This window comes from Myotis davidii, unplaced genomic scaffold, assembly GCF_000327345.1.
Source record: "Myotis davidii unplaced genomic scaffold, ASM32734v1 scaffold130, whole genome shotgun sequence".
Classification (NCBI taxonomy): domain Eukaryota; kingdom Metazoa; phylum Chordata; class Mammalia; order Chiroptera; family Vespertilionidae; genus Myotis; species Myotis davidii.
In genome coordinates this window covers 179,556-207,232 of record NW_006285040.1, presented here as the reverse complement: position 1 = coordinate 207,232, position 27,677 = coordinate 179,556, and the positions used below count along the sequence as shown (strand labels likewise).

The 27,677-nt window shown below is 38.1% G+C and overlaps 1 protein-coding gene and 1 pseudogene across 3 annotated transcripts in view; one reads left to right on the top strand and one right to left on the bottom strand.

The window, feature by feature from the left end:
* PRR16 (proline rich 16) overlaps positions 1-27,677 on the top strand; it is a 216,596-nt gene that overhangs the window by 166,562 nt on the left and 22,357 nt on the right. The window lies entirely within an intron of this gene.
* On the bottom strand, positions 8,707-15,238 carry LOC102757096 (annotated as a pseudogene).

Here is a 27,677-nt window from a genome sequence, read left to right as displayed (position 1 = left end):
GGAGTGGTGCTCATGGTTCTAAAGAAAACTTGATTTCATTTTCCAAATGGAAAGACGAAGTAATCTGAGAGTGTATGTTCTAAAACTTAGCATTTTATGGTATAGAAATTAGAATGCCATGGCTGGGGAGTGTTTTAGAGCTCATGAGCCTATTCCTTCGCTTTTCTAATATTGCAGTGTGGATCTGGAAGTTGTCTAAACATCAGAATCACCTGGGATGTTATACACCCTGAACCAATTAAATCAAAATACATCTATGGTGGGCCCAGATATCAGCATGTTTTAAAGCTATCCAGGCGACTCTAGGATATCAGCAAGAATGATAGATCCGTTATAGTTCATTCTAATTACAGTACTTCGGAGTCTTTTTACATCTTCCTTTTCCAGAATAAGCAAGAGACAGGCAGGCACTTTGAAATCTATATTTGAAGAGTTTGTGAGGAGCATTAAAATCTTGTTTTGGTTAATGCAGCATTAAAAAAGTAATTCTTGAGCTGCAGACCCATTTAAAGTAACTTTAAAGTGGGGAATATGTGCTCAAAGTTTCTGTGGTTCACTGAGTCAATGTTTATTTCAAAAAGTGAAAAGTAAGCATTAGCTGGTTTACCTCAATGGTTAGACCATCAGCCCAGAGACTGAAGGGTTGTGGGTTCAATTCTGGTCAAGGGCACTTCCTTTGTTTGCAGGCTAGATACTCACCCTGGTGGGAGAATGTGCAACAGGCAACCAATCAATGTGCCTCTCACACATCAATGTTTCTCTAGCTCTCTCCCCACTTCCCTTCCACTCTCTCTAAAAAAAAATCAATGGAAAAAATATCCTCCAGTGAGGATTAACTAAACAAAAAAAAAGAAAAGTAAAATATGATATTAAATTGTGACAAAGATTAAAAGTTGAATTGTGTGCATTTTAAGAATATTGCTTATTAGTAATGTACTTAGGTATCCATAATTCTAAACTAATTATGAATATAGAATGTTACTCTAATTTCATGACAATAATTCATTATTAGACTGCAGTTATCCACATTTGCTGATAGTGCATTTAAATTAAAGTATCAAATACAGTGGGGCCTTGACTTACGAGTGTCCCAACTAACGAGTTTTTTGAGATACCAGCTGTCTCTCCGCCGATTTTTTGCATTGAGTTGACAGAGTAATTTGAGCTAACGAGCTCCTGAACGAGCTCCTTAAGGAGCTCGGTCTCGGAATGAATTAAACTCGTAAGTCAAGGCCCCACTGTATAATATTCTGACATTGTCAGAAATCTTATATTCTTCATAGCCTCTTTCAAATTCTATTTTCTACAAGTCACGTTAATTATAATAAACTCATATACACCTTGGTATTTTCCACATATGCTTTAAACAAACTTTGTGTCTATTTTATTTTTATGAAAAGGAAGTAGAAATCAATTTTTATTGTTTAGAAAAACGATATTCTTTACAACCTCTCCAAGAATATATTCTCTATTAGTTATGTTTATTTTTTGTAACTGGTTTGTTTCAGCACACTAGCTTAAACAAACTTAAAATTTTTCTTTATTTCTTTGTTTTCATGCTCTTTGGCTAAGGAAATCCAAAGTCATTTTGACATTCAGGACATAAGCTAACAATAAAAACACATGCTCATTAAAAGTATACAAATCCTATGTTAAATATTAAAGATAGCAATAATTGTAAATAATTATAAATACTTTATCGTGCTCTTTCCTGATTTTTGGTCATTACATTGAGAAAGAAATATTGCTGGTTAAAAAACTTGAACTTGTGCCTGACATAAAATGATGTGGATAGAAAAAAGTTGTAACATATCTCAATCTAAAAAAATGATCACGTATTCAAATGGAGAAGATCCTCATATGTCATTGATCTTTTATTATTCCCCTTTAGCAGTTTGTAGCAAAGTTCAGAGAAACGTAATCTAATTAAAACGGTTATAAAAGTGGTTCCAAACAGTCTTAGGAGTAATCTCACTAAGGAATAAAAAGAGAAGAGACCACTTTCATATTCATGAAAATTAAGCTGAGAGTGACTTGCGTTTTTTATTGTCTTACTCAGAGAATGACTTGGACAAAGTTCTTTGTTTTAACTCTGGAGGACATTGAGACTAAAATGGACTTGATGTTGCTTTGAACATATCCTTTCTATGCCTCCTGAGGTGATGGCAATGACAGTTCTTCCATTATGATTTCTGTCAGCTCCTAAAGAGGAAATTTGCAGTTTGGCTTTGGGAGCATACTCTTTGCCCTCTCTGCTTGGAATCTGGTGTGGATGGCACTGGGTTTGGGCTGGAGACCTTGGCGTCTCTGGCCAGCATGCAGCTGTCGAAACCCCGTCACTATTATTGGTGCTAATGTGCTGACCATTCAGGCCGGCTCAGCAGATGCTGGAAATAGAACTTGCTGTTAGATTTCTTGAGCCTGTTATTTAAAAAAAAGGAAAAACAACCCACAAGTTGGTTAACTGCTATGTCATACCACTATGCCTGATCTTTGAAAAGAGGCTTTTGGGATTTTCAGGGAACAGTATTCAGAGGGTGGTGTGCTTTGAAAGGGAGAGATGGAGAGAAAGTTTTACTAAGCAACTGTGCCACGCCAGCATGACCAAGGGTGATCCCGAGTGTGTGTGTGTGTGTGTGTGTGTGTGTGGAGGGGGGGACGGGGATGTGAAAGGATTAAGGAAAGACAGACAAGAGAATAATAGCTGGGTCTCAGTGGGACGCTGCCTCCCCGATGAGGAGACAAGGACAGCACCCACAAGCCGTGTCTTTATTTTATAGCAGATGCCACGAGGCAAAGTAGGGGCGTGAGCACGTTGTTTACAGCATTCTCGTGAGTTTCAACCTCACTCAACTACATGCACCCGAACTCTATCACAAGGCACGTGGGGCTACGTGTTTGGACCATAGGTTCAAGCTTACCCGAGGCTTGAACCTGGCCAAAACATCATAACCATGCCCCACAAGCAACTATTTACTAACATTTACAGACATTATATGCAGTGTTGTGTATTTTACATATGCTAGTTTATTCAATCCTTATACCTACCCTTGTCCAAGAAAAATAGCACCGAATGGGTTAAATGGGTAAGGATGACTTTAGTCAAGACTATTGTAATAGGCATCAAGACTATTGCAAGAGAAGGAGACTGAACTCAATTCATTTGAAACAAAAGGCAGCAGCATTGTTCGCCCTGCGGTGATAGGTGAAAAGCATGTCCCCTGGGGAACAGCCACCTGTGTTTGCTGATTGGTTCTTATGGAAATCAGGCTCCTGCCCTCCCTCAGAGATGGGGAGAAGGGGCCATGGTGCTGTCTTTCCTGATGATGGCTCCTTCCCAAAGGATGGCTCCAGGTTGAGAAACACTCCTGGGTTATGAAAGCGGAGAAGCTGAGAGATTTTTATCTCAAAGGGCAGAGGAAAAAAATTTATAATTGAGAGTTTCTTTAAGTAAATTCCTGAGAAAAGGGTGAATTCTGTTTCAAGTTCAGTCAAGCTTGAGAGGAATGTTAAAGCTCTCTTGATCACCTTTAAGGTAAATATTATTCCCCTTGTACCAAAAGACCACAGCTTGGAGAGGTTAAGTTTACCTGCCCTGGGTCTCCCAGCTGTTAATTGACAACGTTGTGACTTGACTGTAACTCTGGACTGTTCCAAAACCTGGGAATGTCCCAGTAAGCTTCAGCTTTGTGAAATCCCCAGGCTGCAAGAGAACACTGGCTGCATAGAAGATGATTCAGTTCTTAATTATTTTCCTAACGCTTTTATTACAGAACAGAAAGAGTTTGGCCACCGGGGGATACCAAAGCCCAACACTAGACACCAAGAATTGCAATGGAGAAATATTGGCTATTTTATTATGAAGGTGCCGCCCAAGAGAATGGGAAGCTAATGTTCAAAAGCCCTAACTTTCCTAATGGCATGTAGGTCACAGATTACATAGCGTAAAATCACACGCCCTGTGTGTTAGGGTTCAGAGAAGTGCTGGAGCTGATTGGTCAGAGCTAAAGTAAGAGTGAAGAATCATTTCTTCTGATTTTGAAGAGAGCTCTGAGGTCTCTTTCAGCATCCCTCTGTCCAGTCTCATAGGAAAGTAGCTGGTGGTCGGTCCACATTAGGGCTCAGGAATTAAAACATAATTTAGATCAAGATGGTATCTTTAACCTGCCAGAGGCCTGGCCCTTGTGACCTTTAGTCAGGTCCTGGCTACTATCTCATGGAGGAGAAGGGAAGACTAGGTCTCTGAGTAAGGGGGGGTGAGGGGGCAAGAGAGAGAGATTTCTAAAGTTGGAGTTAATATTTAAAAAACTAAATTTAACCAAATTCATAAGGTTTCAAGCTCCTTTAAGGAAAGGATTATCTCTAAAATTAGAGTGTTGTTCACATAAAACTATTGCATGCTACATGTTCAATAGTTTTTGACAATCTTAATATTTCACTGACTTAATATTTCACAAAAAATGCAACTTTTGTGCAAGAGCCATCTAATCTGCCTGCCTGTTAATGTTTCTTTTTTCTAATAATGGCTTCTTACAAGCTGCAAATGATTCTCTTAGGATTTGTGAAATAGCTTTAGGAACTTTTTATATTTCCATCTTAAATGAAAACCATTTGTTTGTAGCACATATGAGTGAAGGCACCATTGTTGATACGAGGAAGAAGAAAAGGAAGTTAAAGAAAATAACTATTAATAAAGGGAGTTTCTTTCATTAGAATCTTAAGAGAAACCAAGTATGGAAAAGTTGTCCGGGGCCCTAATGGATAGGGGCCGTTCTGTTGCATAGCAGAAGTAAGCTTGGCAGTTGACAAAGTATCACAAGGCTCAGGTTCATGCAGTGAGTCATAACCCATGGCCCATGAAGACTGAAGTCTTCTTCCCATTGGTTACTGATCAGTGTTTAGTTTCTAAAAATGGAAGAAAAGCCCTAGCTGGCTTGGCTCAGGGGGTAGAGCATCACCCTGCAGACTGAGGGGTCCCAGGTTTGATTCTAGCCAAGGGCACATGCCCTGGTTGCAGTTCTATCTCTCTCTCCTTCTCTCTTCCTCTCTGAAATCAATAAAGAAATATATTTTTTAAAAATAAAAATAAATAAATAAAAATGGAAGAAAATATGTTTCTTTGTACAGGATCAGCATTCATGAAATATTTAACATTTTTCATCTTAATATTAGTCTTGATTTTTAATGTATCAAATGACAGCTGTTTTTAGGGTTTCTAATACCAATATAAGACATTTCTTACCTCCCAGTAAAATCTCTCCTTGAGTTTTATAACTGCCCTTCCCTCTTCCGGTGATGCATTTATTATAAGTAGCCAATATTGTTCATTATTCCTTGCTTTTAATCTTAAGATATATGAAAGAGAGAAGATTCTGTTTAAATTTTTTTTTTATAATGAACGCATCAGAAGCTCAGAAAATTCCAACTGAGTGCTCTAGCCATGTCTATCAGTTATTTATCTCAGCTTTTTAATAGAATGGTGATTACTTGCTTTTCTTCTATCAAAAGGGTCATTCTCTTTCATGATAATGCTAATGAGCTCCTCCTTGAATTTTAATTGTCAGAAGATGCTTTTTAAAGATACCTTGCATGAAATGATCTTAAATATATTTACTTAACTATGCCATTGTTCTGGTAAACCTCAGATAGGGAAAACTAAAAATGTGTTATTATTATTGGGGAACTAAAATGGAAAGTGTATAGGAGACACCTGTGGTTTTATGAGGTGCAAGAAGGCATTGCCAAGGACTGTAAATACTAGGAGAAGGACTATTGTGTGTTGTATTAAGCATTCTATTTCAGAAGGTGCCCAGAATTAGACTATATTTACATACACATTCTTCAGTTTTTAAGTGTGGTAAAATAGGAAGCGGAAATAAAGAAGATACATGGGTATTATCAAACACATTTAGTTTAAATTAGCATTAAGTTATCACAGTATCCTCAGACCATTCTTAAACTGATTATGTGCAACTGATGCCAATACTTGCAGTAGACTTTGGAGGAAGAATTTTATCATTGTTCAACATATCTTTTGCATTTATATTTAGTCTTTGACATTTCTTTTAAAAAATCCTTATCATTATATCCAATTTGTATATAATCATATCTTTTGGGAAAGAAATTATACTGAAAATAAACTTTCTATTATTTTGTTCATAGATCATACATTGTCATTTTTTAGAGATTGGTCATATCACAGTGCATTACATTTTTCTCCCTGTAGATCCCATGAATCGTGTGACACTTTTGTCCTTTTGCCTGTTTGACTCCTTGTCATTCTTCAGACCTTTGTTTAACCAGCACAATGTCACTCCTCCAAGGGGTCTTTTATAGATAGCTATCTTCCGCTGCTATCTCCTAGGCTCTTATAACAGACTAGAAGCCCAGTGCACAAATTCATGCACCAGTTGGGTCCCTCGGCCTGGCCTGTGGGATCGGGCCAAAACTGGCTCTCCGACATCCCCCGAGGGGTCCCAGATTGTGAGAGGGTGCAGGCCAGGCCAAGGGACCCCACCAGTGCATGATTGGGGGGACACGGGAGGTTGGCCAGCAGGGAGGGACCACGGGAGGACTCCAGGGCATGTCTGGCCCATCTTGCTCAGTCCCAATTGGCTGGACACCAGTAGCAAGCTAACCTACCAGTTGGAGCATCTTCCCCCTGGTGGTCATTGCACATCATAGCAACTGGTCAACCAGTTGACTTTCTGCCCCTTAGTGGTCAGTGCACATCAGAGCGAGCAGTTGAGTGGCCTTAGCATATCATTAGCATATTACAGTGGGGCCTTGACTTACGAGTGTCCCGACTAAAGAGTTTCTCGAGATATGAGCCAACTCTTGGCTGATTTTTTGCTTGGAGTTGCGAGCTAAAATTCGGGTTATGAGCCAGCTTCAGATACCCCACCGCTAGTTGGCGCAGCGACTGTCACAGTGAATGCCACATCAGCCCAACATCACATGTCTCACTAGTTCACTTTAAGCAGTTAGCTCTTAGTTGAAGCATCAGTGTTGTGCTTGCATTTGTGCTTGCAGTTATTTTGCAAAACTTTGTTTTGGGGTGTCCGGAATGGATTAATGGCATTTCAATTCATTGTAATGGTGAAAATTGATTTGACATATGAGTAATTTGAGTTACGAGCTTCGTCACGGAATGAATTAAACTCGTAAGTCAAGGCCCCACTGTACTCTTTGATTGGTTGAACGAATGACCAGACACTTAGCATATTAGGCTTTTATTATATAGGATTTATTATAGAGGATGGGCTGTCCTGGTGTAACATCTCAATGTATAATTACATATCTGTGTAATTCATTATTACCAAATATATATCAAGACCCTACCACTCATCAGACACTGCTCTAAGTTTTGGGGAAACAGCAGTGGACAATTAAATGAGTTCCAGCCCCAATGGAGCCTGTATTCCAAAGGGAGGGGAGGAAGAAAAATCAACAAATACATTCATACTGTAATTATCAACAAATACATGTATAAGTATCAATAAATCTTTTAAAAAATTAAGAACTGACAGAGGAACAGGTCATCCTTTTACCTTGTAGAAGAGTATTGGAGCAGACCGCTGAGAAGACATTTAGTCAGTGAATGAAATAAGAAAAGGGAATAGGCCAGGCACTGTCTGGGGAAGAGTATTTCAAGCAAAGGGAACAATGTGTAAAGCCCTGAAGCAGGAGCCAGCTTGGGCTTTTAGGTCTGAAATGTGGCCAGATGGTTAAGCAGAGTGAGGACCTAGGAGTGGGCAGGAGTTGTGGTCAGGACAAGATCGTGACTATTTGATTAATTTCACTCTTGTCTTTCAGGACTGTGATCTCCTCAAGGGTTGCACATTTGAGCAATGTGTTTTGTATTCCCAAAACAGCGCATAATCTGGCACATACCAGCTCTTCAGTACATACTTGTTTAATTAATAAAAAAATAAAAGAAAGCATGACTGAGATGCAGGGGTTAATGCCCTTCAGATGTTTGGTTAATCACAGCAGAACAAACAAAATGGACCAGAATTTTCAGGGCCCTCCAGCATTTGATGTGGCTGAAAGGGTAGGAGGTATTGCAAGAAACAAGAGAGCGAAGTGAGTTTGTGCCAGGCCCTGGAGAACTCTTGGCACCATCAGGAAGAGCTACGATTTTATTCAGTAGACAAGTGCAAAGTTGTTGGCATAATATAATGGGACCAGACTTTAATTCGGGGATTAGTCTGCTTGTAATGTGAGAGATGAAATAAAGGATATACTTGGAAAGAAGGTAATATATAAAAGGTATATTAACTTGGTAGAATCTACCGGATTTCAAATATATTTATGGCATCCAGTTTTCTGCTTAAGGACTTGGTGACAGGCCATAAGAGCAGGGAGATCATTTTCTCTGAATAGGGAGCAATATTATCATTTATTGCTTGAATTGTTACATATATGTCTGCATGACGAGATTTAAACAAGTAGGGAAAGGACTGTGTACTATATCACTGTCATCATTTCCTTTGGTGTGATGACTTGCACATGTAATTCTTCATTAAATATTTGTTTAGGATTTTACATATCAACACATTTTTATTAGATACACTTTATAAGCTTGAGGAAAAGGAAAAAAATCAGGACTGTGCGATTGAAATGGTATATAATTTCCTCTCAGCTTTCCTTGGGAATAAACAGATGATTACAGTGAAAAGTGTTAGCAAAGAAAAATGAAAGGAGTTAGCTGTTATCGTTGCCATATTGTCCATGAAACAAGATGATATAAACATCTCTAAGTTCATTCAAAGCAAATCTTGAAGAAAAACAAAAGAATTAATTATCATAAAAATTGAAACCCTGATGTAGTATTCTCAGTTGTTGATGGTATGAAAAAGAGCCAAATATTTTATTTTTCTAATGAGGGTGATTTTCATCAGCAGCCTCTATTAAAACATCACTTGATTCCCTGGACTAATCTAATATCATAATGAGCATTTAGTTCCAATTATTCTGTCTGGCTTTTAAATAAGTCCCTTCTACTCATGCCTAATATCTCCCTTGTGGGGAATTTGTCTTGATATCTAGGTCATTTCTCCAAAAGTATGTTACTGTGTTATATTTCACATAGCTATGAAATAAAAACAAGGAGCCATGAAATTTAAATGTCCAATATTATGTGTTTTTTAACATCATCATGTAACTAATGAGTAGATATAACATCTCTTATACCTAACAGCACTGTATTATTTTGTCTTTCATCACATTATTAAGCAGACTATACAATACCCTGAAATTACACACAATACTGGGCATTTGCCTGAAGCTTCCACTGGTCTTAGCAACCTCACTGGTTGTCAACACACATTAATTCAATAAATGTAAAGCCTGACCTAACTTGTATCAGGCTCTGGAGAAACAAAACCAAATTATGACATGGTTTCTGCCCTTTAGAGGTTCTTTAAAAATATATTATTTTAATATTCAACACTCATGTACTTACATTTCAAAGTTGGTTGAGCATCATCTCATGTGCCAAGAGGTCACTGGTTTGATTCCTGGTTAGAACACATGCCTGGGATGCAGGCTCCATGTCCAGTAGGGGGCGTCCAGGAGGTAGCTCATCAATGTTTCTCATCTATCTTTCTGTCTCCCTTCTCTCTTTTAATTCAATAAAAACATATTTAAAAATTTAATTTGTCAAAATTGTCAATATTTTTTAAAACTAGGTGTAAAGACAGCCACTTAAGAATTTACAGCAGTTGAAAGTTTATCCTCTGGTAAAGGGTAAAAAAATAAACTTACATTTGTAACATTTTTAAAAAAATATATTTTATTGATTTTTTACAGAGAGGAAGGGAGAGACATAGAGAGTCAGAAACATCGATGAGAGAGAAACATTAATCAGCTGCCTCCTGCACATCTCCTACTGGGGATATGCCCGCAACCAAGGTACATGCCCTTGACCGGAATCGAACCTGGGACCTTTCAGTCTGCAGGCCGATGCTCTATCCACTGAGCCAAACCGGTTTCGGCTTGTAACATTTTATTAATATTTTTAGTATCAGTTTATTTTATATCATCATTGATTCTCTACATATAAATATAGGTTTCAATATAGAATTTCTCATCACTTTGTTCTGGATATTATTTAATGCCTGATATAGCTTTGAGGGGAAATGTTCCTTTTAAAATCTTTCCCCTTTGACCAGACTTGTGTCTTGATGGCAGAAAGTTAAATTTAATAACTTATAATAAAAAATATCTTTAGACACTCACTGCCACAAACTCCAGCCGTAGCCTCACCTTGAGCCTTCTGGGAGCCCCCTCTCTCGCTCTCATGCACCCTCACCAGCACCCTAGGTAGCCTGTGCCTTCGCTTCTTACTGTGGAATTCTCAGGCTGTAGTGACCACCTTCTCCCAGTGGACTGTGAGCTCCTTCACTGCAGGAATTATTTTTACTCTTTTCAGTGCTCTATGTCCTAAGAAAAATATGGGCAAAATTGGTGTTCAATTTTGAATGAAGGAGTGAATGAATACTATAATCAGAAGACAGGGGAACACCTGTCATCGAGGGTAGGGGGGAACAGTGCAGCTGGAGGTGAACAAAAGGCTTAGCTGTTTAAAGGTCATGTGGGAGGGTGGGGGCACAGTAACGCCTGCACAGCTTTCCTCAGTACTCTGCAATTTGTTGATTTTTTAAAAGTTATCTAAGAATGATAAAAGTAAACAAGTTGCGAACTGCTCAAACCCAGAATCCTGCCATTCTCCCCTGAGTCTGGGCAAACACAAATGGCATCCCAGTGGGCTAAGGCAGCTGCCACTGTCATAACTTACTATTTCGTTTCTTATGTCTTAATAGTTCTTTTTTAGTATGTTTCATAGTTAACAGTTTAATATGCTTTAATAGTTAACAATAGCTTGGGCAGGGTAGACAATAAAGGAGTACTTGCTATTGGTTTTAGTCATTTGGGATGTAGGCTAATGGAGAGGTTTTATCTGTTGCCCCTTCTGACTGACTTTCTCATTCTTTATGGGTAAGAAACATTCTGTGACAAGTTCCTATGTAACAAGGATGAATCCAGGGCTGTACAAACCCAGAGGCTCCCTATGAGAATCTCCCTGGTAACCTCCCTGGCCCTTCTAGCCACCTGTGCCGGAGCTTTGTGACCATAGTTTGTAGGAGAGCAGCAAAATGTCTTTGCCATTTTTTCATATTGGCCCTCTAAATAAATTCTTCCTAATAAATAGGACAGCTGCTCATCAAACCACTAAAATCCCTCTGTAGTGCAGAACACCACTGAAGCTTCTCTTAAACTAAATCACCAAATTGCCTTTATTGCTGAACAATCAATGTCCTGTTCTGGAAATTATTCCCGTCCTTGGTTTCTAAGACTTCACGCATAACTCCTTCCATTACTTTCCTCCTTTCTTACCTGAGTTTCTGGTTTTCTTACTAAATGTATCTGCAGTCCCAAGATTTTAGTGCTTGCCCCCCTTTGCTTCACATACTGTATACTTTACCGGGCTAATCTCTTTCAAGTCCATGGCTTCAAGTTCATTTATAAGCTGAGGGTTCCCAAATTGTCGTCCTCAGAAGAATGCTCTCTTAAACATTCCAAATGTGTGTTCACCTTCCCATGATATAGCCACAGTTGCAACATAATCCCAAAACGTCCAAGACAGAATCCAGTCTCCTCCCCAAAACCTCTGCTAGGATTTTTCTTTGAAACCTCTCACCCACTCCACCCTGCAGACACCCCTTTGAATAAGGCATGAGAGTGCCGCTTAAGCACTTTGAATAGTTCCTTTATATGTAAAATGAGCATGTTTACCTTGCAGAATTGCTGTGAAGATATATAGATTTCACAACTGCTGCTTGTAAAAAAATAATTGTTATATATTTTCTGTATTTAAACAAATTTAAGATTTCAGAAGTCAATTCATGTTAAAATATGGAGACACAGAAAAGAATAAGTTGAAGTTGACTAGTAGAGTCTTCCATAGCTTTATTTTCAATAATCATTAAGGAAACTTTAGATACATAATATGGAGGAAGTATCTTAAAGATTAGACAAACATGTAATAATAGTATAGAAAAACACTGAAAATAACCTACATGTCAAAAACACAAGTTTGATTGAGTAAACTATGGAACGTCTATTCAATGTCATATTTGGCATTATTAAAAGTGGTGGGTCAGTGTTTATAATTAAACATTATCACAAAGAAATTATGATACAAAATTACATATATTGCTTGGTTAAATTATGCAGCAAAGAGGATTGCATTAAAATAAATTTTAAAGTATATATTATAACTATACATGGTAGCTGAGCTAACTTTTTAAAATACTGTTTATTGTCATTTTCCTTTATAGTTTAGAAAATCAAATCAAGCTGGTAAAGCAGCAGCCTCTGATCTAAAGAAAAAAAAAGTGTAGATATTTAAACAATATTTTGACATAGTAACAATAAAAACCTTGTTTTTCCCAAAAAAATGACTTTTTCTACACAGGAGCCTGGAAGGATTTTGCATATCTAAAAAAATGAGACACAAAAAAATAGCACATGATTTTCCTTTCCTATTATCCAGTGAGGAGGCAGTTTTTAAGTTAAAATGTAATGAAACAATTAGGAAGTGATCTTAAGGGGATATTTTTCCACTGGTGGCAAATAATATTAAGCTCCATGGGAGCTCCTTATTTAAGCGATAAATAAAAGGGGATACTTGGAAATCAACTATGACCTTGAGCTTTGCTGGTTTTGTTTTCTCTTGGGAACTCGTGTTGACAGGTTTAAGAAGAGCATTTTTTCAGACTCTACAGGAAAACGCTTTATCTGTCTGTCAAACTGAATGGTGTGTTTTTCCACATCTGGGCAGCAGTAACCTGCAGTGCAGGTGTGCAAGTGTCTTATTTTTAACACTGTTCACTCTATTTCTTCTCACTATATTCCTGTAGCAACCATATATTACTGTTAAATCATTTGTTGGTGATTACCTTTGAAGCCCACATCTATTATTTGAGAATCTGATTGCAAAGCTATAAGCATGTTCAGAATGAATAACTGAAGCTTTAATTTGGGGCTTACATAGCAAAGAATGCCTTACATAGCATGTGTTTAGTACACCACTTACTCTTTTCCTCTATGTCCTCTAAGCCATTTCATTCTACAGATGCTACAGGAGCCTATTCTCTCCACCTGCTGAAATAGAGGGGCTCCAGTAGCATATTTTGCAGATTCGCTGCTCATGCTTACATCCTTTTGAATGCTGACGTGCTACAATGTGAAACATCCTTTAAACTTCTTAGAAGTTAGAGAGATCCATCCAGGATGGAGAGATTTGAATTGGTGGACCCTTTATTTTTTATAGCTCCAGAAAGCCAATGTAATTGTGAACATGGATGGTTTCTGAATTTGGACATTTCTGGATTTGCATTCAGATTCTGATAGTCTCCAGCTATGTGACCAGAGGTACATTTGTAAATCTCTCGGAGCCCTTGCCTGGTTTTGACCCACTTCAGCTCCGGGTGCTTCAACTGGTCGCCACTCTGGCGCGTTGTGGGCTGGGAAGCCGAAGCTGGTGCGTGTGTCGCCCGCAGGTGCAGAGGACTTGGCTGCGTTCTTGCCCGGGCTGTGCACTGCGGGCATTGGCGCCACGTGAGTCCTGTTTGCATTGCAGTTTTCATTGGTGGCTGGTGCTGACCTAGAGGTGCCTGTTGCATGACGCTGACTGTCTGGACAGGGGTGGGCTGTGCCGTCTGAATCCAGGGTGGCCTGGATCGTCGCAGGAATAGGTTCCACTTTCCCTTGTCGGTGATCTTCATTCTCCTGACTCTGCCTTAGCAGGGGCCAGCACGGCCCGCTGCACGGGTTCGCCGAGGCCAGTCCCGCCACGCTGGTGACGGACACTGCTGGATCTGGTGGACGACGTGAACCCACTGCACGGCAGGCTGCTGGGAGGTTGAGGTCAGGGGGCAGCGACAGTGTGGGTGATGGGCTTGATCTTCAGGGGCAGCTGCCTCCGCACAGCGACTGAAAGGTGCTCAGCAAACCGCGCCTCCCCCATGACAGCCAGTGCGCTGTGAGGTACCAGGCTCCGGCTCCAGGGAACCTGCCAGCCTTCCCTGGGCAGGCTCTCAGGGGGTTTGGGCACCACTGCAGTGATGAGGAGATGGGTCTCAGGGGTGTTCGAAAGCAAGGCACACCCCAGTGATGGCGAACCTTTTGAGCTCGGCATGTCAGCATTTTGAAAAACCCTAACTTAACTCTGGTGCCGTGTCACATATAGAAATTTTTTGATATTTGCAACCATAGTAAAACAAAGATTTATATTTTTTATACTTATTTTATATATTTAAATGCCATTTAACAAAGAAAAATCAACCAAAAAAATGAGTTTGCATGTCACCTCTGACACGTGTGTCATAGGTTCGCCATCACTACCCTAGGCTATCTTTTCCTGAAAGCCTGCTCTGTTCATTTGCTTTCTGAGGCAGGATCTATCCTCCAGGATGAGCTTTGGCCTGGTTCTTCCTGGGAACGTGGTACTTGGATGAAATAACGATTCAGAGAGAGATTGGTGAATTGAATCCCGCCAGCCCTCGTCCGCAGATAATTTTTAGTGATGTGAGTATAAATTCCATTTAGGGCAGTGGTTCTCAACCTTGGCTGCACATTAGAATCACCTGGGAATCTTTTTAAAATCCTGATTTCTGGGCCTCATCCTCTGGAAATTCTGTTTTGTTTTTTTTGTTATGGGGTGGGGCCACAACATTAGTAACAAAGAAACAGAATTTCCGGAGGATGAGGCCCAGAAATCAGGATTTTAAAAAGATTCCCAGGTGATTCTAATGTGCAGCCACGGTTGAGAACCACTGAGTTAGGATGAGCTGTTTATCAGGAGCCATTGTAATTGCTTATATGATTAAGTGTGTATAGGAATAAGGTGGCTTTGAGTCATCCTTTCGGCTGTCTTCACCTGAAGCTTCCTTTTCATTTTCTGACTGCAAGTTGCAATCATTAAATTAATGTCAGGTGCTATCACACGGCCCATTTTGTACTGAAGATCCTGCTCCCCGGGGGCTGGATGCCAGGAGTTTGCAAGCACTGATATGCCTGTGGGGGGAGGGCAGGGGCTGATGAGGTGGGCCATGTTGTCTGGAATGCTGATGGTCAGGGGCGAGATGTGGGCCTCCACGGCTTCACCCGGGATTCGGGCACCTCCTGCCTCTCCCTCTTCTCCATGGTTGGCAGTGAACTTTTTCTTCATGTTTGTGCTCCCATGCCTCTGTGACACACGCTGGAGAACACGCCTTTCTTGCCAAGGCAGTGCAGGTAGAAGTTGCTGCTGGCTACTGGGTCGGCCGGGCTGCAGGAGGGGAAGGCTGGGGGGCCCCTGCCATAGCCCCTGCCCAGGAGCATGAAAATCTCCAGATGGCACCATGAGAGGAAGCTGGAGTGGGCCAGGCTGTCCAAGCCTTGCGAGGAGTGGCGGCCAGTGGACACCGAGCGCTTCTTCATCAGGTACTGGAACGCGCTGGCCTGCCGCGGCCTGGGGCCTGCACGGTCAGTGCCTCCAAGGAGAGGAGGCCCAGCCAGCCTGCTGGCCACGAGCAATAGTGGCGGCCAGATTTTAAGATTTAACATCATTCTATTACTTTCAATAATTTGTATTTAGCTTTGTTCATTCTTTTCTAAAAGTAGTTGTTCTTCTATTAAATTATGTTACTTTTTGGTTCCTTTGCACCATTTCCGTAGAGTGTTCAGTACAGAAATATGTTGGTGAACATGGTTTCCCCCTGGCCCAGGCTACCACAACTATGATTGACGCTGGCGTGGAGGTAGTGTTAGTGAGGCACATGAGGTCTGCTCCAAGCCCCAGTCCTATTCTAGTTATGTGTGATTTGATTCTGGGAATAGCTCTCCTCTGAAGTTATAATTGACTTTCTGTAATGCACCCTCCAGGCTCTGAGGTAAATAAGAAATTTGGAGTCACAACAGGCATTCAGTAATACTGGTTGGTGAGGCATATCAAAATAGGACTTCTTGAGCCAACTGGGAGCCAAGTCTAGAACCTCCCAATTTTGTTGACTGTTTTCCTTAACTCCTTACTACTTACCTGTGAATTATTTCTTTCAAATGAAACAATGGATTAGTGGTTTGCAACCTTCATTGTGTATTAGAGTCACTGTGGGATTTTAAAAAAAAACAATAGCTGTCCAGGTCCTAGTGCCAGAAATTTGTTTTCAATTTGTCTGGAGTGGGACTCAGATAGTGATAGTTTTCAAAGGCTCCTGGAGGTGCTTAATTTGCAGCCAGAGTTAAAAGCCATTGTAAAAGAGAATAAATCATGAGGAATACCCATATTCAGGAGTGACGGTAAGAGAATACTGGCTTAACACTACTACAATTCAGGATAAATGAAAGTAAATTATTTCTGTTTCACTTGGAGCCACAGGAAAAATTATTTTGAGTTAAACTATTGTCCAGTGTAGCTATTGAATAAACGTGCATTTCTTCTGGGGAATAAAAGTAATCTTTTCTTTGAAATTCGGTTGAAAACTATTAAAATCTTACCTTTACAGTCAGCTCGATTTGAAGTAATTTACTCTATCAGTAATTTACTCTTCATTGATTCTTGAAGAAAAAGCTTGCTTTCAGATTTACTTGAAATTTGCAATCGTTATGGAGAAAAAGAGTTTAAAGTTAACTGTGTATTGAAAATCCCAAATATTTTTTTAAAATCCAAAACACATACAGATTTATGCTCAGAGATTGGCCATATGTGTGGCTCTAGGGAGATGTCTATAGTTTAAATTTACCACTTAACCTACTGTGCTACTTGGAAGGCTATTTTAGGCATGCTCTATGCATTCAATTTCTTTTAATTAATCTGATTGGTAAATTAAGTATTCCAGCCTTTTTCTCTGTTGAGAACCAATGCCACTTAGTAGACTAGAGCAAAATATGTAAACTGAAAATTTAGTCAGATTCTATCTCATATGGATAGCTTTATCTCTTAGGAAATACTCCAGTCCTGGTAGACCTGATCAGATGAATAATTCTCAAAATGTTGTAAGACGGGGAGAGGAGCAGTATCAGGTGTTATCTATGAAAGCTGCCCTACTAGCCACCCATACCCACAATAGATGCCTGTAGATACACAATCTGATATTAAATTGATAGGTATTACTTAGCCAAGAAATAGAGCAACAGGTACAGATAGAATCAGGTGCTTCTTGGAATCCAGAAATTTATTGTTTTACAAAAAGGAAGGAAATAAGGAAAAAAGGGAGGAAAAAAAGATGGAAAGAATCATTTAGTTTACCAAACATTCCTAAAATGATATTTGTAATTCATGTTCCTCCATGGATAATTAGGATTTACAAAAATATAGATATTATATGTATATACAGTTTCAAGGAATGAAAAAAAATCTATATTTTATACTATTTACCACATTATAAAAATTACTTTTATAGAAATATAAAAAATTTTTTAAAAAATTCTCATCAGTTGTTATATGTTTTCAGTATTTTCTGCAATAATTCAAAAATGAAAATGATTACTACACTATCAAATTTCTATGTGGGATAACCTTGGTAAATATGTTATCAGATGAGTAAGCTGTTAGGATAGAGGGAATCATCAAATGCCAATCAATAATGTTTGCCCTAAGAAAGCAACATGTTTAAATAGAAAAATATGTTGTTTCTTTCACATTTTTTATCAATGATGTAAGTTTTATATGTTCAGACTGGAGTGAAGCTGACACTTAAAATAGCCAAGATTGAATAATATTAACTTTCTTGGGTCAAATACTGGTGATTCTCTCCCAAGAAGATATTTGTCTTAGTTTTGAAAAACTAATGCTGAAGTATCAGATATTTCCCTTACAGCGTTTTTCCTTCCATGTAAAATTCATTCTTTCACGCATTCATTCACTGTTCTAACATTTTATGTGTGTCTATACATACCAGAAATTGTAGTAGTGAGCTAAAAACTGTCAATATGGTGAATACAGAATAGCGAGAGAAATAAAGACACAAACATTTAATTCAAAACTTTAATAATGCTATGAGTGAAAAATATAAGTTATTATGAAAATTTGGAAGACATCTAAGGTGGTAATCTAGACAAGTTTATATAAGGAAGTGATATTTGAGCTCAGAATTAAAGAGGCATTTATTTAAAAGTTAGCATATCACTCAGATAAATGGGATGTGATAAATGTTTGAAGTAGAAGGGAACATGCATGAGGCTGGTGGGCCGGGAGCAGGGAAAGAAGTACTAATGACTATGAAAGAATGTGCAGCAATATGTAAATGCCAGAAGGAAAACTTACTTTTATTAAAGGAAAATGATAGAAATGGAACCAGAGAGTGTCACTTTGTTGTCAGCATTGCATACTTTTTATTTTAAAACTTTCAGCTTAAATAATTTTTATTTATCCTTATTTTTATAAGTCTCATATTTATGTTGTGTTTGCCAAGTGGCAGTAGTATGCCAAAGCCTAAGCCACATGGGTTAAGTAGTAAGATTTAACTATAGATATATGTAACAACATTTTTCTCTTTGAAAACATTTAGGATCCTTTTTTTTCCTATGCATTATAGCTAAATCATTGTTAAATGAATTTTTACAGAAAATATTAGAAAATTACTAAATATTTAAATTTGAAATTTCATATGATTGTCATAATACAAAGAATTTATATTGCCATAATATAAAGAATTCTATTTTACCATTAAAACATACTTTTATTTTTACATATTACATGACTCATCTTGTTTCTAGTACTTGGAAAACAAATGTTCTAAGAGTTTGTATTAGTTTGTGATTTAGTTTTGAAAATCTCTTTCCACACTCCCTCATCATAATGCTAAAACTGAAAACACACCCTGTGACATCTATCTTTTATAATTTATAGTCTCCAGGATTAACAATTTTTTCAACCAATTATGAAATTACTGAAGAAAAACCAATATTTGGAAGACTTCTTTTAAAAAATCCCCACTAATTGATTTTAGGAAGAGAACAAGGGAGAGGGAGAGAGAAACAAACATCAGTGTGAGGGAGGAACATCCATCAGTTGCATCCGGTACACGCCCCAGTCATGGATCAAACCTGCAACCAGGTATGTGCCCTAACCAGGAATCCAACTCCCAGCCTTTCAGGGAATAGGAGGACTGAGCCGCATCGGCCAGGGCGAAAAACCAATGTTTGGAATTACAGAGTTAGAAAGTCAAAATCCTGAGGCTTTTTAAAAAATTCTATTTATATTTTCCTATACAGTTTATTGAATGGTGTACTCTCCTACTAAGGTATGTTTGGTTTTCAACTTTAGTCTGGAAAGTTTCATGAAGGATTCATGAACACATATTCACTGGACACTTTCTTTAAAATCATCACGGTGTGAAGTGGTGGAAAAGAGTATCATATATCATGATTTCTCCCCTCCATTAATTTATAATCTAACTAGGAAAGTACACTTAAAGATTTTAGGATTACAGATAATTAAAGGCCAACTGAAATAATGAGTGAAGTCCTGAGGTACAGAGCTGAGAATCAGCAGGGAAAGTGTGGGCCTGGGACCACTGCCCTGACTAAAGGAAGATGCATATTGAAAAACCTTATGACATAAGGTTGGTCAGAGAAGGGTCAGATTATAAGAAAGTGACGATGCTATTTGGGACCTGCAGAGTGTGGTGTTAAGCAGATTAGAGATTTTTAGACAAGGCTGACTGACAGGAAAGTGAGATAGGAAGAGAATCAGTTTCAGAAATGAAAGGCATAGTATATGCCAGGGCTGACAAGTATATGTAAAGCAGTGGTAGCCCATTATATACTACTAGAGGCCCAGTGCCAGTGCACGAAAATTCGTGCACTGTGGGGAGGGGGGAGGTCCCTCAGCCCAGCCTGCCCCATCTCACAGTTCAGGAGCCCTCAGGGAATATCCTACTGATGGCTTAAGCCTGCTCCTTGTGCCTAAGCTGCAGGCTGGCCTCCCTCTGCGGGAGGTGACCTAGCTGATCAGGGGAAGGCACCGCCCCCATCACCCTGCTGCTGCTGCCACTGCCAGCTGTGGCAACTGCGAGGCCTGAGCCCGGGCCTTGCAGCTGCTGTGACTTTGTCTGGATGGATGTCCGGAAGACTTCTGCCCTAACTAGCATATTGCCTTTTTATTAGTATAGGTAGCAGCTAAGAGATATGCTCACATCTGAGCTTTGGAAGGACGCTTTTTGTAGTATTTATTAATTTAGGGTCTAAAATTGGACTATCTGAGTTTAAATTCTGGCTCCAGCACTTATTAGCTGTGTGATATTAGACAAGCCCTATTTAAACTCTGTCTTTGTATTAATCAGTTACTATGTGTAAACAATTACAACAATGCCTGGAATATAATAAAACCTATATATATATATATATCCTACTATTTCTTAAGCTAGCAGCAGTGTCTAAGTAAATAGATATAAATGTATTTAAGGAAGAACAAAAGCAGATGTAATACTGCGTCTTTTATTTAAGGGAAGTGATAGTAATGGAATCAGAGAGTGGGAAAAAGAAAACAACACTATCTAAAGTAATAACCTAGCGTTTAAATATTGTGGGTGATAGCAATCACATGATTTGACAACTAAATTTTGCTTCAATTTAGTAACAGGGACAAATGACTTCCATGTGCATTTTACCCATAAAAGATGTGGAACTAGTTTTTAAAGTTTCTTCTAGTTCTTATTTTTGAGGTTGGTTGATGATGGGAACTCATAAGAGTACTTATCTCTTAGGCTTAAAAAAATCTATTCTCTGAGTATCAAGGAAACATCTCAATGACAGATTCTGGGGAATTGGTAAATATTGGAAGCGTTAAAATGGACAGTGTTATTCTTGCAATCCAATGGAAGGTGGAATCCACAAACTCATCAGTATGCTTGAGATCACTTGCATCAAAGGTATAAGAAATATTATAAAATGGATGATTTATGGAATTAAAAAAATAGAAAAGGAAGCAAGAGCCTAGAAAAAGCTAAAAAAAAAATCATGTCTATTTCAGCTCTTTTCTTGGGCACTGTCAAGGGGATACAGACTCAGGCATTTTTACAAAGTTTCTCCAAATTCTTTGTAGAAAAAGTATAGAAAGGTTACATGGACTACTAGGTGGATCAGTAACTGGTTGAAATTGTTTGAAGTACTTTCAAATATTTGATATGGAAAAGGGAGAATTATTGATTCGGAGAGCTCTGTGGGATGGAATTCAAAGTGGAAGTTGAAAGCCATATGGTAGGAAAATTGCTGAATTAAGAGAAATATGTTTAACAGAATCGTCTAACAATGATGTAGGTAACTTTAGGGGGTCATGGGTTCCCAGTACTGATTATGTTAAAAGAAAATGGACACCCAGTGTCAGGGAACCACAGAGAGTGTGGCATGGGTATTTATTGGTTTTGTCTGCGTGGCATGCTTTCCCCCCATGAACTTGCATAGCAGTAATGCTTTGCTATGAGGATTTAACCTGTCTTCATTGGAGAAGGTCTAAGACTGACTATTAATTAATATTCTTTTCTCTCTTGGCCAAGATGGCAACTTGATGCAAGTCAATCAGAATCTCACTAGAATTTGAACTGTCAAGGTGGGAGCTTATTCATCCTTCAGGACAAACACATTGAAACAGCCCATTAGTTCCCACACCTGGATTTTCAGAATTGCTCTAGTTTCTGTCCTTTCCAATAAGTGGCTTTTCAGTGTTTATCTCACTTTTCTAATCAACTCATAATATTACAAATCTATGAAGATTTGCTTTCTGTTGTTTATAACCACAGAATCCTGGTTAATACATATGTCAAGATGCACATTGGTGATTGAATTAAACTTGCTTTAAAGTATCTTTAAGTACAGACTGCCTATAATTCTCTAATTGAGAAAAAAACTATTTGTATCTTTTTAATAGGATAAACATTAGAAAAGTAGGGGAATTAGAAAAAAATTGACTGGTTGAAAAATCCTAGCTATATTTTCTTATGCTTGTGAATTTTTATGAAATTAGTTGTAATTACCTGTTTATTTATTTAAAACTTTTTCTTTGGTCCCAATGTCCTATAATTGTTCTGGATTAGATCTGTGACATACTGATCTATAAATGATCAAAGGACCTAGCAAAGTAATTTCATGAAATCTGACATTATCTCCATCGCTGTCAGCTTCAACAAATGAGCGGTCACATTTAAACTGCAGGCCAGGGGGACCCTGTCACTCACTCTTCTCTGGAACAAAGAGTGAAGAATTACCTGACTGGAAGCTCTCATTGTCAGATCCACAAGATGCTGTCTTCATGTATTTAAATATGTCACCTGGATGATTATTGGACATATGCAAATGCACTGGACTACAGATAAGATATCTGAAACAATTCCCTCAGGTTTGGTTCTTTTTAAAGAAAATGTTCTTAATATGTTCTTTCTGGCCTCTGCTTGGCTAAACCACACTCCATGACTGACCATGGGTGTTTTAAATCCTCAATTACCTGCCCTCACACATTCGTATCTTTCCTATTTTCTCAGAATCATCTTGGCTCCTGCCAACTTTTTGATTTTTTTTTTGTTTCTATACTTCTTAGACACTCTGTTTTATCAAAGTTGTTTGGCTTACTCTAAGGCCTTAACCAGTTAACCACCATGATATTTTGAATTTAATTTAAAAAGGTCCGCCATTTGCGTCTATAGACACTTATGGTGTACAAATGGTTAAATGAGATATGACAGATAGCAAAGCACTGTCTTCAGCAAATATGAGTTATTGAATTTGTATTAGTATTGTCATTGATTTTATTTTAAAACAGAAAACAAAACAAAAATAGAATTAAATCTTCAGGCCTGGCCAGTGTGGCTCAGTGGTTGAGCATCGACCTATGAAGTAAGAGGTCATGGGTGGATTTTAGTTAGGGCACATGCCTGGATTATGGACTCCATCCCCAGAAGTGGGCATGCAGGAGGCAGCCAATCAATGATTCTCATCATTGATATTTATATCTCTCTCTCTCCTTTCCTCTCTGAAATCAATAATAATAAAAAATAATGCTAAGAAAAATCATCATGATAGGGGGCTATAAAGGGATATCTTTGTGTTGAGCTAATTTTCTGTTTCCTTATTTACTGCACAATCTATAATAATAAAATTATAATATGCTAATTAGACAGGAAGTCCTTCTGGATGAAGCCTGGGCTGCCCGGTCCCAGGTGCCTGCTGGTGGCCGGAGAGAAGCCCGGGTCCCGATGCCAACGGGAAGCCGGTGCCAGCAGTCAGGGAAAGAAGGCCTTCTCTTGCACAAATGTCATGCATTGGGCCTCTAGTTCACAATAAACTGCTCTCAACTAAATCATTCTAAGCATGTATCTTTCTCACAACTACAACAGCTGAAGGCAAATTGTTAATACCAGGAATTAAGCCCAGCCGGTATGGCTCAGTGATTGAGCATTCACCCATGAACTAAGGAGGTCACAGATCAATTCCTGGTCAGGGTACATGCCTGGGTTTCAGGCTTGATCCCCAGTAGGGGGTGTGCATGAGGCAGCTGATAGATGATTCTCATCACTGAAATTTCTGTCTCTCACTCTCCCCTCCTCTCTCTGAAATCAATAAAAAATGTATTTTTAAAAAGGAAGTTTTTTTAAAATACCAGGAATTAATCATCTAGTTTTATATGAAATCAGTACAATTTCAATTTGGTCTCAGCTCATTACAATTAAAAAATGTCTTGGATAGAAAAAGTAGGCCATGGGTGAAACTTGGACCCACTAGCTCTTTTCTTTTGCTGTATCTATGGTACAAAAGAAGTAAAATGCTTGGAATGAATAACTGAATCCTTTTAATTTATGTTGTGGGTGTTATCATATGAATTATCATGAAAACTCCATTGACATGAGTATCCTTAAAATATAAGGTTACGATATTTCTCACTTAAGATTAAATAATAAAGTCATAATTGTAGAATACCAGAAAAATTGAGATCATAGGTTCAGGTAGTTGGTGGTATCTAACTAATTGCAAATATAAGCCTCTTACAGTTTTTATTTTGAGAAATTTTAATAAATCATATACATAACGTGAAAATTATATTTCTAACCTCTGGATTTCAATAGAAAAAAAACCTATAATTTTCATCATAATCATTCTATGAAGCTTTGACAATAGTATTAGAGTAAAAATTTATCATTAACCTAAGATTTTCTAGATAAATAGAAGGAGAGTAATTAATACAAACTTAGAACTATATTTTAATATTGCTACTTCGTTGATAATTTCATTGTTAACTCCATTAATGTTATTGTAATGTAGTTAATGCATAATTACAATGCATATTGTTTGTAATTATGTATTGAGGTAAATAACTTATTTGGAATCAAATTTGATGCATAAAAATGGAAATGGTTTATATTCATTATGAAATGTGTTAAGTAAATTTTTCTACATTCTAAAATTATGATATTTTATATGAATATTGGTTTTCATAATCAGTAAAAATAATAAGAGTAAATAATTATTGAGGCTTACTCTTTCTGGCTTTGTGCCACATGTATCGTGTTCAGTGCTCTTTGTTTCTATTATTTACCAGCTTTTATCTACTATCTTTTCTAGGAATTAGGAGTTATTTTTATCCTAATGTAGAGCATGAAAAATGATACAGATATGGTAACTTTGTTTTATTTAGTCTGAATAATATATTTTTATAGTGATATAACTTTGTGGGGGCTAAAAACATATTAGTACGTTTCCTCCCATCTTCTAACTGGGCCAATAATCAAATTAACAGAGACAGGTTAACAGTAGGAAATCAGTTTTAATACATGTGCATGGGGAATTTACATAGGCATAAAAATTCCAAAGACCATGAGGCCACATTGGGTATATAAGACATTTTTGGACAAAGGGAATAGGTGGGGAACAGGCTATTAGATTTCTTAGGTGGGAATGGGAGATTTACAGGTTTTTGAGGGAGAGCAGAACACATGTGTCAGGAAGTCCCCGGACTCTGTAGTGCCGGCCCTAGTGCTGGTATTTCCTTACTAGACTGAAGGGACAGTGGATAACCTGCCACAACCCTGACACATGAAGCGGCATCTCTCAGGCTGTTCTCTGGCTCACCACACCTGGCAGTGGTCAGGGTACCCACAGTATGTCGTAGACCAGGGGTGTGCATCCTCTTCCTCTCGAGGGCCACAATGGGTTCTTAAACTGGACCGGAGGGCCGGAACAAAAGCATGGATGGAGTGTTTGTGTGAACTAATATAAATTCAAAGTAAACATCATTACATAAAAGGGTACGGTCTTTTTTTTTTTTTTTTAGTTTTATTCATTTCAAATGGGCCGGATCCGGCCCGCGGGCCGTAGTTTGCCCACGGCTGCTCTAGGTGGTTGCTGATACTGGCATCACTGGGGGATAGGTTTAAAAATTCCTTTATCCTTCATTGCAAAACATGTAAATTTCATTTCCCCCTAAATGGTGACTCTATGAAGACTGAATGTCAGTGATTGCTTTATTCCAGAGGTTGGAGTACTACGAGAAAATAAATGTTTTAAATGTGATGTGACAACCACTGATCAAATAAGAATGTCTTTGTACCATTCTTCAATTTAATGAGCTCACATTTGCTCAAATTTTGGGAATGGCTGATGAGGAGTACATAACAACATTTTAATATAAACATAGCAAAAATTAATAGCAAATAATTTTAAAAGGTTAAAACATGTACTTACTTACGTTAGACTGCTGGGATAGCCTACCCTTAGCATCCGTTACGCCTCTGTTATTGCCAAGGCAATGCTGTCAGTCCAAACTGTAAATTCTTGGGAGACTTAGTTGACATGGTGATGCCTCATGGCATCATGGGAGCGCGCATGCAACTATTTCTCAAGCCCAGCACAAAGAGTAAACTCTCACAAAATTCTCTGCTGATTTTACTCTTCGATAAAATAGTATACTTTATAATTTCTTCAAGCATGGCTATTTATATCTCACCAAAATAATGTAAATCCCAGCGCTGGTAAAGAGTGATTTCAGAAAGAACACAAGGAAAGGAGTTGCAAATGCAGCATTACTTACCCTCCTTCACTAGGATTTTTTTCATCTGCACTCTAAATTCAGCAATCTTACTTCCCTACATTTCCAGAAATTGTTTTGATTTCATAGTTTTCAGGTAATGTTTCACTATAGCCAAATCACAAAGACAGAGGTAAGAACACTTTAAACTACTTATGATGCCACTGAATAGAATTAATCATCAAAAAGGCCCCATGGCCTGGGGCAGGGGACTAGGGTGGGCTAGAAGGGGTCAATGGGGGAAAAGGGGAGACATATGTAGTACTTTCAACAATAAAGATTTAATTAAAAATAAAATGTAAAAAAGACCTTATTCAAAGAAAAAGAAAAGGAATAGTAAATGTTGCTTCTTGAATACAGACCTGAAACCACGTTCTCACTGTGGCTCATCTGAATTCTGTTTACATATATTCTCTGCATTAAAAAAAATCGCAAATGAAGAGTGATTCAATATGTGCTATCTAATTTTTTTTAATCCTCACTTGAGAATTTGCTAATTTATTCTAGAAAGAGGAAGGAGAGAGAGAGAGAGAGAGAGAGAGAGAGAGAGAGAGAGAGAGAGAGATGTGAGAGAAAAACATCAGTAGGTTGCCTCCTGTATGCGCCCTTACCAAGGTTCGACCCCACAACCTGGGTATGTGCCCTGACAGGGAATCAAACCTGGGGCCCTTTGGTGCATGGGACAACACTCCAACCAACTGAGCCAAACTGAGCCACACTGGTCAGGGAACCATTCTACCTTTTCAAAACAACCACTTTATTAAGATATAATTCACATACCACAAAAATTCCCATTTTGAAATGCTCAATTAGAGGTTTTTAGTATATTCACCAAGTTCTGCAGCATAACCAGTTTAATTTTAGAACATGCTACCACCCTGAAAAAGGACCAAAACCCCTTAACAGTCACTCCCATCCCCCCTTTCTCGCCCTACCAAACCACTAATTTACTTTCAATCTCTATAGATTTGTCTTATTTTAATGTCATAGAAATGAAATATACAATGTGTTTTCAACTTCACCTCACTACATTAAAATTTCCCATATTTTTGTTTCCAGTTAATATAGATGAATCTTTGCAGAATAGTAGAATCATACAATGCCATTCTAGAAAATGTTTTAAAGAACCAGGGCTAAATATTGTAATGTATTTGTTCTTTCCATAATATGAATATTACACATTTTACTCTCTCATATTTTCCTCATGCTAGGATTTCTTTATAATATTTTGGAAACTATTTTCTTTTCTCACTCCTTAGAAATTATCAGCTATTTCCCAATAGAATAAATTGAATATAGTAACTTTCTTACTCTGACACTAATTGAATATTTAAAGAAGCTGAAGTGAAAACCATAAGAACTCATAATCCTGGCTTAATACTCAACAGATTTGGAGAAAGCATACATGTCATTCACCATATACACCTGAGGTATTATGAGCAGAAAATTACAAAGAAAAATATGTTTGCAAAATTATTTGGAAAAAATGAAAGAGTTTCAGCAAGAGTTGTTGCCAATTGCATTTTTTAGGGGTTCTATTAAACTCAATGAATATTTGTAAAAAACATATATTTGGCAAACTTAGGAGTAACAGAATAATTCAAGAACAGGTTTG